Here is an 11488-nt window from a genome sequence, read left to right on the forward strand (position 1 = left end):
TGTAGGGCATTGTGTATCCCCCTCCAATAGTTTTTGATAACAGGGCAGTCCCAAAACGAAGATGCCATTTTGATTTCCACAATTTCTCCAGCAAACAGGGAGGTCACTATCATAATGGGATTTCTGAGAGGGTGTAATAAAATATCTTATCAAGTTTTTCCATCCAAACTCCCTCCATTTCTGTGAACTGGTACAATTCCATTGATACCTCCATATTGTTGTCCATTCTTCCTCAGATATAATTATCCCTCCTTCCTTCTCCCATTTTGCTTTAATGTATGAAGTCGAATGTGTTTTAAGATTTGACAACCCCTTTTTACATGCTTGAAATGATTCTACTACCATTATCTGAATTATATGCTTTTCTAAAGAGCTCTATCAAGCATGTACTTGCCTTGGTTACATTTTTAAGTGTCTTATTAACATATTGTCACATCTGTAAATACTGATAAAAATCTTGTTTTTCTAATAAGTATTTCTCTTTAAGCATTTCAAAACTGAACAGTGTTCCTTCTTTCATTATGTTGCGAAGAACTGTTATTCTTTTAGCTGTCCAGTCCTTAAATCTAGCATCCAATTTATTTGGTGTAAAATCCAAGTCACATGCACACCATTTAAGAATTGCAATATCTCCCTCTAGATTATATTCTTTTATAGTAGTTTTCCATATTTTAAGAGTCAATTTCACCCATAGGTTATCAATAGTATTTATGTACCTTTGCAGGTTGTTATCAGCCAAAGTTGCTTGTATGAGGATGGGAAGTACCCGCTCCTCAATGTTTCTCCATTGAGCGTCATATGATGGGTTGCACCAACATATCACAGCTCTCAACTCAGCTGCAAAATAATAATCTCTAAGAGAAGGTAGGCCCCATCCCCCCTTTTCCTTTGCTAATTGCAAAGTTTTGAGACGAACTCTAGGCCTTTTACCCTGCCAAATATACCTTGATAATATCTTGTTCCATTCATTGAATTGATTTTGATTAATCTCTATTGGGAGGGTCTGAAAGAGATATAACAGTCTGGGCAGTATACTCATTTTAATAGACTCAATCCTTGAACTGAGACTGTAAAAAGGAATCAGGTTCCATCTTGCCACACCTTCCTTAACTTTGTTTGTATAAAGGCTCATAATTACATTCTGATAATTTTGCCAAATCTTTTGGCATAATGATGCCCAAATATTTGAAAGACTCTGTTTGCCGTGCCCAGGGGTATCGACTTTCAATTTCTCTTGGTGGGCTATAGTAACATGAAAGTAATTGGGTTTTATCTATGTTGATCTTCTATCCTGATAATTGACCATATTGTTCAAAGGCTTGCATCAATTTAGGTAAAGAGTATATTGGTTGCCCTAGATCATAGGTGTCAAACACAAGGCCCGCTGGACATATCCGGCCCGGCGTACAATTATATCCGGCCCGCGAGATCATTTTAGATAGATCTATTATTTTAATTATTAATGGCCCGGCGATATGAAGCGCTGATAACACACAAACTACAGATCCCATAATGCAGCGCCATAGCTGCCGATAGGCTACCCGGGAACATTCCCGCGTCAAGCGTCTGTTGCTGTATACAACGCTATTCTGAAGTCAAAGCTAACCCCTAACAATGGCGAAGAGAAAAGTTGATTCTGAAAAAAGAGTCTTTCAAAACCGATGGGTTGCTGAGTATAGTTTGTGAGATAGCCACTGATTTAAGAAAACAGTTGATTGAAAGAAGCAACCCATTTATTGCATACTCGCTTGCTGTGGATGAAAGTGCTGATATGACGGACACTGCACAGCTGGCTATCTTCATCCGAGGAGTGGACTCCAATTTGTGCGTTACGGAGGAAATATTGAACATTAAATCGATGCACGGGACAACGACAGGAAAAGACATTTTTGAAAATGTATGTCAAAGTGTAACTGACATGAAATTGCCCTGGGACAAACTTATTGGACTTACAACAGATGGAGCACCGGCGATGTGCGGTGAAAAAAGTGGACTAGTGGGAAGGATGCGGGTAAAGATGCAGGAGGAGAACTGTACTGGTGAGTTAACAACATATCACTGCATCATACACCAAGAAACACTGTGTGGTAAAGTCCTAAAGATGGAACATGTAATGAGCACTGTAACACAAGCCGTAAACTTTATCTGAGCTAAAGGTTTAAATCACCGGCAATTTCAGTCTTTTATGCGGGAAATAGATTCAGAGTTTGCCGACATTCCTTATCATACAGAGGTGCGTTGGCTGAGTCGGGGAAAAGTTCTCAATAGAGTTTTTAAGCTCAACAAGGAAATCTGTCAGTTCATGGACAGTAAAGGAAAAGACTCCACAGTTTTGCGGGATGAAAAGTGGAAATGTGAGTTGGCGTTTCTGGCTGACATAACAACACATCTCAGCGTCTTAAACCTTCAGCTCCAGGGACGTGACCGCATGATCACTGACATGTATGATGCAGTGAAGGCATTTCAAGTGAAGCTGCTCTTATGGGAGACACAAATGCACCAGTGCAACTTGCCTCATTTTCCCTGTTGCCAAGTAATGTTGAACCAGGTCGGCGCAATGATGTTCCCAAATGTGCACTTTGCTGATAAACTGAGCGCACTTCGCATTGAGTTCACACGGCACTTTGGTGACTTTGAAGCACAAAAACTTAATTTCGAGCTGCTTCGCAACCCATTTGCCGTCGATGTGGAAACTGCACCTGTACAGATTCAGATGGAGCTGATAGAGCTGCAGTGTAATGGGACACTAAAGGCAAAGTACGACACTGCAGGGCCCGTACAGTTTATTCGCTCCATTCCTGAAGCAATGCCTCAGCTCCGTCTACATGCGGCTCGAACCTTGTGCATGTTTGGTAGCACTTATCTGTGTGAGAAGCTTTTCTCAGTGATGAAGATTAACAAAACATCACACAGGAGTCGTCTCACTGATGAACACCTGCAGTCCATCCTGAGAATCTCCACAACACAGAACCTTACACCAAACCTAAACGAACTTATTGCCAAGAAAAGATGCCAAGCATCCAGCTCTGACAAAACGGCATAAGAGCAAAGAAAACTGAGTGTTTTGATTTGTTGTTGTTTTAACTTTTGCTGAAAAGCACAAATTTTATTTATATTTTCAGGGTTTTTTTTGCAGCATGCTCATATTTCTAACTTGTATAATACTGACAGGAGATATTTTTATGAAGAGCAAAATATTTAAGTTATTTAAAGTTTTAGTTTATTTTTTCTGGAATAATATTCCTGTCTGTTTTTATTCATATTTATGTTCAAAAAATGTTTAGTTTTAGTGTGTTCAATAAATGTTTATCCTGTTCGGCCCGCGACCTAAAGTGTGCTTTGAGTTTTGGCCCCATGTGCAATTGAGTTCAACACCTCTGCCCTAGATAGATCAAAATGTCATCTGCACAACAAGCCAATTTATGCTCTGTCCCTTTAATTCCCCTGATATCTTCATTTTGTCTGAGGTATTGAGCTAATGGTTCCAGATATAACGCGAAGAGTAGCGGTGACTATGCACAACCCTGTCTTGTGCCCCTTTCTAGGGTAAGACTATTTGATAAATATCCATTGATTTTAATCCTAGCAGTAGGATTGTCATATAGTGTCTGTATAGTTTTAATAATTCTGTCTTGGAAACCAAATCTATGTAAAACTCTGTAAAGAAAATGCCAATTAACTGAATCAAATGCTTTTTCAGTGTCCATGCTTATCACTATCGCTTTGATTTTATTTTTGTGTATATGATCCATAATGTGAAGTGTCCTTCGTACATTGTCTTGTGTCTGGCATTGTCATATAAAACCTGTCTGATAGTTATGTATCAGTATGGGTAGAAACTCCTCTAATCGTTTGGCCATGATGGAGGTGAATAATCTATAATTTACATTAAGAACGGATATTGGTCTAAATGACCCACATTCCATTTTATCCTTGCCTTCTTTCGGTATAGCTGAGATTATCGCTTCCTTCCAACTGGGTGGCATTTGTGCCTTTTTTAGAGCCCAGTTCAGTGTGCGGAGTAAAACAGGAATTAACTCATTTTTAAATTCTTTGCACCACTCTACCGTATACCCATCTGATCCTGGTGACTTGCTTAATTTAAGTCTACTAATTGTAGCTTTTAATTCAACTTCAGTTATATCAGCAGTCATCATTCTATTTTGTTCTTCGCTTAAAGTGGATAACTCTAGAGAACTCAAGAAGGTGTCAATTTGGGTTATGCTTCCCCCTGGAACTTTGGAATATAGAGTTTTATAAATCACTTCAAAAGCTTCTTGAATTTCACTTAGCTTATTTTTTATCATTTTCATTCTTGGGTCCCTAATTCTATGAATTGTATTTTCTGCTTTTTTTTCAGTTTCCACGTCAGTATCTTCATAGATTTCGATCCATTTTCATAATGTCTCTGTTTCAGAAACATTAAATTTTTCCTGATTTCTTGCGTAGCTAAACTATTAATTTCATTCCTAATTCTTTTAATTTCCCCTAATGTATCCTAAGCCAAATTCAATTTGTGTTTTTTTTCTAGTTCCTTCAGCCTATTTTGTAATTCCTCTAATGTTTTATTCCTTATTTTTTTCTTATATGAAGATATTGCTATAATTTTCCCTCTTAAGACTCAGGGTATCCCATAAAATAGGAGGTGAAACCTCTCCATTATCATTAAATTCTAAGTAGAGACCAATTTCTTTTTTAATTTGTTCCTTAAAGTATGGATCATTGAGTAGACTTGAATTTAGTTTCCAAATAGTATTCTTTGGTTGTAGGTCGAAATCAACAGATAAATATATAGGTGCATGGTCATTTACATCTATTGTCCCAATTCCACAGGTGTTTATTTTGTCTTTGTCTTTTCCAAATGTTATGAAGTAGTCTGTTCTTGTATATACAGAATGGGGAGCAGAATACTGAGTGTAATCCCTTCTGTCGGGGAAAAGGTACCGCCATATATCAATTAAACCAACATCCTCAAAAAGTGTATTAACTTTCTTATGTAAAGATTTTGTTTCATAGGTTTTTCTATTGGAAGAGTCTAAGTTTGGTTGTAATTGTAAATTTAAGTCTCCCCCACATATCAGGAGACCTTCTGTTTCCGTTACCATAATATCAGTAATTTTCTGAAAGAAACCAATATCACTTCTCGGGTGTGCGTATATATTTAATAGAGTAACTGAATTGCCATCTATATTCCCCCTTACCAGAATATATCTGCCCTCTTTATCTCCCATTTCAAATACTTTTTCAAAATTTAGCTTACTTGAGATAAGAATAGCAACTCCTCTCCTATGTCCTGATTTATATGAGGAGGAAAACAAATTAGTGAAGCCCATTCTCTTCAGTTTTCTATGCTCATTATCACTTAAATGAGTTTCCTGTAAATATACTACATGGGCTTGTTCTTTTTTCATTTTGGATAAAATTCTCTTACGTTTGATTGGATTTAATAGCCCATTGTCATTAAAAGAAATGCATTTTACCTTGTCCTTAGCCATCTGAATTTATCTGTCAATGTATCATTGAAATTAGAATAAAACTACAAATAAGAACCAAGAAACACAAATAATAACACAAATGGCAACGAACGTGTGATTCCAAGGCTGAGGTCTCTAGTAGATGACCCTGCGTTGAGCTAGAGGAAATATCTAGCTGTGGGGGATAACCCCGCCTACTTGTGAGTTGAGGGCCCCCATTGCAGTATTCATAAAAGTCAGTGAACAAATCCATTACACAGAAAAGATTTCCCTGTGTACTCCTCCTATATATACATATATATATACATACATACACACACACACACACACACACACACACACACACACACACACATATATATTACATACATACACATATATGCACACATATATATATTCTCATTTTGGTGGGGAAAAAGGGGTGTGAGCGAATAAAGAATAACAACTAAGTAATATAAAATCCACATTATAATAAGTATTTCTCGAGATAGGTATATCACCGTCTACTTTTGCTTCCGTTTACCTTCTCGACATTGTTAAAGTTAGCCAAACCATATGGCTCTTCTGAAGCGGGTGAGGACTGTCTTTGGGAAACTCCCAATCTCTTCCTAATATACTTCTCTCGGCCTCCTCCTGTCTCCTGCCTTTTTGATTCTCGCACTGTTTCCCAAGCGGAGTGGGATAATCCCTCTGCCAGGCTTTCCCTCGGTACGGTCACACTGACGGGCAACCCTCTGGCCTTCATGTCTGTAGTCACCTCTTCCACTGTCTGGTACAACTGCGTCCCGTTGTCATAAAACACTCGAAGTTTAGCAGGGTACGGAGTTCGAAATCTAATTTTTTTTGCTTTAGTACTTGCTTTACTTCAGAGTATTCTTTACGTTTCTGCAGGACTGCGGGGGGGGGGGGGGCGGGTAATCTTGGTCGAAATATATTACTTTATCGTCTAAAAACACTCTCTTCTTACCCCAGGCCCTTCGTAGAATCTCTGCCTTGGTGCTGTACCGAAGGAATTTAATTATTATTGAGCGTGGCTTATCTTGGGTAGACTTCAGGACTAACGCGCGATGCGTTCTCTCGATTTCCAGCTCCATAGTTGAGGGAAGCTCTAGCGCGTCCTGCAGCAACTTTCTGATAAACTCCGTCACAGACAAGCCCTCCGCTCCTTCGGGAACGTTGTAGATTCTGATATTTTTCCGCTGTGATCTTCCCATCAGGTCAAGCATTTTACCTTCTTGGTGATTTAATATTTTTATCGTCTTAATCATTATTCGTTCAACGTTTTGAACGCGATCTTCCACCTTCTCAATTCGAGTCTCTGCCACCGCTATTTTTTCATTGACGTTGGCAAGCTTTATGTAGCTGCTGCTTTATTTCTTTCTGGAACTCCCTTATCTCTTTCAGAATTTCAATCATATTCGCCGCTTCGCCTGAACGAGGCCCAACGTCCACCTCGCTAGCACGCGGACGGGTAGGAGAGCCGCTCGCTGCACTCCTCTCCGCCGCAGGCTCCGCAGTGTCGCTTTTTTTATTTCCATTCTTTTTCCCCATTCTTGCCCCTCTTATCAGTTCAAATATTTTCAAAAATACTATATTTGATGGGTTAACGGGGCTTAATACGTGTTTTTCCGGAGGAGCTAGTGACTTAAGCTGCCATTCTCGACGATGACGTCACCGGAAACCGTTGTCAGTAAGTTTTCAAGATTTTACTGCACTTCAAAAGGCACCTCAAAAATGCATTTAAACAATAAAGAAACTGCAGTTCTTTGTCCAGGGTCACGACAGAGTAACAGCCGAGAAACAAGATTAAAAAAAGTATGTCTGAACAAACAGCCCTTATTTTGTTGCTTCACCAGGAATTTATTCTAGTCTTGCACTGGGCGGGGGGGGGGGGGGGTAGGATTGTCATGACTTATATAAGGTTACTTTTGAATAAATTTGTATCAATAGAAACCTTCATTTTACTTATCGACAGAAGTTAGTGGATGACAGTTTTCAAACAATTAAAACATGGGCAAGGTACCATGTTCCATTTCTTAGAAGTAATGTACAATTTGCCTTCCTAAAAATAGAAGTATTTCCTTTTAAGCTCAAGGATTAATTAAACTATCATGGTCTTATGAACATCAAAAATGACAGATACTTTCCACATGCTTTATTCTCTAACTTAATTTGAAGGTAATCCTCAAAACAGTATTATTCACTCCCTTTTTTGCCAAATGCCTATTTGCTTACAGTCACGTCTTCTCTTAAGAATAATAATTTGTACATTATAAAATGTAGTTAAACTCATGCTGTCAAACGTACTAACAATTGACAGATCTTAAAATCAATGAATCATCAAATATTCCAGCAGAGAATGCATTCTATCAGGTCTGTCAAGAGTGTTTCAACTTTTTAAAATGTTAATCTACTTAATTTTCCATTCAGATTCCTTCCCATATATTTTCAATTAGGGACTAGAAAATACTCACTTCAAAATTTCATTTTATTGACTACCCATCATCATTTCACACAGCGCAATCAAGCTTTGATCGTCTAATGGATAACTACCTTTTTATATAATTTCTGACTCAAAAGTCAAAGTTGGGTTTATTGCCATGTACACAAGTACAGTACGTGCATGCACAGCTGTAGTAAAAATTTTACTTACAGCAGCATTACCATCTCAGAGCATCAGGATAGCTGTATTCACAAGAAAGAAACATAAATTATACACGATTCTTACAAGAAAGAACACAATCTGAACAAAAAAAACAAGTCCATGTTAGATGGTCAGAGTGGAAGTAGTGTGTCTGTACTGAGGTAGTGATTTAGGACTGTGCAGGTTGGTCTAAGAGCCAAATGAATGAAAGGAAGTAACTATTCTTGTACCTGGTGATGTGGGACTTCAGGCTTCTGTACCTTCTGAACAACGTTAGCTGCAAGAAACAGCATAGCCCAGCTGGAGGGTATCTTTGATGGCAGATATTGCCTCCTTGAGACTTCACCTCCTTTAGGTTATGGGGGGGGGGGGCGGGGAATGAGATCGTGTTGTGTTGGGTTGAGATGACTACTCTCTGCAGCTTCTTACATTCTTGCACATTCAAATTCCCATACCAGGCCTTGAAGCAACTAGTCAGGGTTCTTTCAACTGTTTATCTGCAGAGGTTACAGTGTTTTGTGACACTCTGAATTTCTTTAACCTTCTAAAAATGTAAAGATGCTGGCATTCCTTCCTTGTGTTAGGAAATGTAGAGGAGTAGATCCAAAAGCAGAGCAGTGGAGATGATTCCATGGTGAATGATAACCTTAATAACAGACCATGAAATAACAAGCTATGAGGGACCAGAAACAAGAGGAAACTGAAAGTAAACACAACAGGCTATAAAGTAAACTTCAGGCAATGTGAGTGAAAACTAGGAGCAACTGGTTAATGCCAGCTGGTTTGATGAGAGAATGAGGACTGTGGATGACAGTTGGGTTTGAAAAGGCTGCAGGTGATGAGTTGAAAGTGAGTGACGGGTGACTTCTGTTAGCTGTGGGAGGCTGGTAGGTGCCTGCCTGTGCAAGGCTGTCAGGACCATTGGCCGACACCAGGCCGATCAGGATGGATTTGGTGGAACTCCTCAATGAGTGATGGATCCAAGATGAAACTGGAGGGCACCTATGGCCTCTCCTTCGGACTGTACCCTTCCCAGTTAGCCAGGTACTGCACATCCCGTCCACACTGAAATGAATCCATTCATCAAATGATGAAATGTGTACACCGGATCACCTTTCACCATCTTTGGTTCCGAAGATGCAGGCTCAGACGTGTTGAGTTGCCCTTGGACAATGGGCTTGAGGGAAGACATGTGGAAGGTAGGTGTGATCCTGAGGGACAGTGGCAGATGAAGATGGTAAGTAACTGGGTTGATGTGATAGGTAATTTTAAAGGGGACATACCTGTGGCAGTGGAGGGGTGTAGATTGTGGGACAGTTTGGCCCAGAGCAAATATTCCTTCCATATGGAAAGGTTAAAGGTGGTGAAACATTGCATAAACTTCTCCACTTGCTGAATACCTCCTTCAGACTGACCATTGGTCTGCAGATGATTGCTAGAGGACAAACTCACTGAGACGTAGAGAAGGAAACGGAAGGCTTGCCAGAAGCAGGAGACGAATTACGAACCCTGGTCTGACACAACGTCCTGGACCTGAACTACACTGTGGGGAACAAGGTCTGCCATTTCAGTGGTGGACGGAAATTTGGGGAGGACAATGAAGTGGGCCGCCTTGAAGAACTGGTCCACCACTGTCATAATCACCATGTCCTCACCGGAAGGTGGCAAACCTGTGATGAAATACATGCCAGAGTGGGACCACGGGTGAGGAGGGGTCGTCAGAGGCTGCAGGAGCCCAGGATGCTGCTTGTTAGAGGAATTGGACTGGGCATATTGATGTACAGCTGTGATAATGTGGGCCACCAGAACCAGCATCGCAGAAAGTCCATGGATCATGTGACACTCGGATGGCCAGAGAAGGGTGGGGAGAGAGCCCTTTGGGATGCATCCGAGTACATGGCCGCCTGCACGTATGCGCAGTTGTCAGGTGTGTCAGCCAAAACAGGTTCGTGCTGTAGGACCTGATGGTTCTCAAGGTTCTCAGACAATCACCGCGATGATCTGGGAGGATGGAGTGATAGGATGATTGTTGCTCTAGTTTCAGCTGGGTTGAACTGTCTGCCCTAGTGTTGTTGGAGCTGAGTCTGCAGGAGTTGGTGAAGCTGAGTTTCACAAAGAAGAGGGCCAGCGAGCCTGATGTGAGTTGTATTGGTGGGTCTGCTGAATGGATATGAGGTTCTGGTGGTCAGTCCAGATCAGGTAGTGCTCACTGCTTCCAATCAGAGAATGTCTTCATTCTTCCAAGGCCCATTTAATGGCAAGTAGCTACCTATCTCCTACTGCATATCAGCGCTGTGTAGAGTTGAATTTGTGCAACATGAAGGACACAAGGTGTGTCTTCCTGACTGGTCCTCGCTGGGAGAAGATAGCCCTGGCACAAACATCAGAGATATCCACTACTAAAAAAGGTCAAGGGGGGTTCAGATGACAGAGAATGGGAACGATGGTGAAACATCACTTCAGCTCCTTGAAAGAGTGCTCCACGGCAGCAAACCAGGTTATCTATGAGGTACTGTAGGTCATTTTGTGAGGGAGGTGAGAAGAGTGGCGATTTGGCTGTAGTTCTTGATGAGACAGCGGTAAAAGCTGGAGAAGCTCAAAAAGTGCTGTAGCTATATGAGGCTGTGCGGTCAGGACCTGTCAATGACAGTGAGCACTTTCTCTGGGCCCATGGTTATGCCTTAGGGTGAAAGAACTTAACCCAGGAAGAAAATAACTGGGGTGTGGAGCTGGCACTTCTCTACCTTACAATACAACTGGTTTTTGAGGAGATGTTGCAGGACTGAACAACGTGACAGAGATAGTCAAATTCAAAGTTCCAAGTAAATTTATTATCCAAGTTCATATATGTCACCATAAACAACCTGGAGATTCATTTTCTTGCAGGCATACTCAGTAAATCCAAGAACCAGAGTAGAATCAATAAAAGACCTCACCCAACAGGGCAGACAAAAAACCAATGTGCAAAAGGCAACAAATACAAAAAAGAATAAAAGTAATAGTAATAATAATAGTAACAACGACACTGGACAACAAAGATTTTGCTTCCTGGATACTCTTGGGTGAATTTTATAGAGTCTGGGCTGCAGATCATGAAAGTCTCCATGAAATTTCCTGATGGCTCACCATATTTTTTGAAATCACCTATATTTGTTATTTCAATTCATAATTCAAGTCAGAATAACTGATGCCAAGGTTAAGGAAGGCATTTTTGTCGTTCCACAAATCAAACTACTCCAATAGGACCACAACCTTGTCATATTGGAGACTTGAATTCCTCAATGATCCGGAGAGCTATGTTGGCTGGAGTCAGGGCCTTATGCTTCAACTATTGGTAGGGTCACCCATGCCAAGCAGCTAAAAGGATATA

Source organism: Hemitrygon akajei, chromosome 10 (assembly GCF_048418815.1).
Source record: "Hemitrygon akajei chromosome 10, sHemAka1.3, whole genome shotgun sequence".
Classification (NCBI taxonomy): domain Eukaryota; kingdom Metazoa; phylum Chordata; class Chondrichthyes; order Myliobatiformes; family Dasyatidae; genus Hemitrygon; species Hemitrygon akajei.